At 31.9% G+C, this 705-nt stretch overlaps 1 protein-coding gene across 1 annotated transcript in view; it reads left to right on the forward strand.

Annotated features, from left to right (window-relative positions):
* The window catches only part of LOC106109173 (ATP-binding cassette sub-family C member Sur-like), a gene marked incomplete at its 5' end in the record, with an annotated part of 13,452 nt that overhangs the window by 12,214 nt on the left and 533 nt on the right, over positions 1-705 (forward strand). The gene's annotated exons all lie outside the window — the stretch shown is intronic.

The raw sequence follows: 705 nt of genomic DNA on the forward strand, positions 1-705 counted from the left end.
GCGCAGCCCACCTCGCGGCTCGCGCGCATGTTCGCCGCCACCAACCAAACACATTAGTTTCTCCTCTCGCCGTAAAGTAAAGCGCGTCTTGCTGAATGTATTAGTGCAATATGTACATATTGACGTTAACAGACCAATATTTGATAGATGTTTAAGTTATTTATGTTTATTATTATTTTAATAAAAAAATAAATTATGATGATGAGATAAGACATTTTAAAAATATCGTCCAAGTACCGAGCGCTAAGATTTTCCTTACCTTGTATAGAAAGACTGATTTTGAGCCATAACGACGTAGATTTATATTACTTATAACAGCTACCGACATTTAAAATATACCGTGATGAAGTATTAATAAATTGAATGTTGTTTTTAATAAACGAAATAAAACAAAATTGTCGTTGTGTTTTCAATTTGTATTTCCAATAGAACAACAATTGCAAATAACTAATTTAAAGCTCGCCGTCTCCTTCAGACGCAACCAGAGTCAACGATACATCATAAAATTATATCACTACATAACAAATTACAACAATATTTACGTTGGCACCGATTTACATAGTTATATAAAAACATTTGTGTCACAACACAAACCATATAAAAATATTTACTTACAGTAGTCGCATTCGTAAATACACTTATATATTTATTCTAAATTAAATCTCGACATCAATAAACTCATACTTTCCACTTATCGACTACGTC

This window comes from Papilio polytes, unplaced genomic scaffold (genome assembly GCF_000836215.1).
Source record: "Papilio polytes unplaced genomic scaffold, Ppol_1.0 DF821289.1, whole genome shotgun sequence".
Taxonomy (NCBI): Eukaryota; Metazoa; Arthropoda; class Insecta; order Lepidoptera; family Papilionidae; genus Papilio; species Papilio polytes.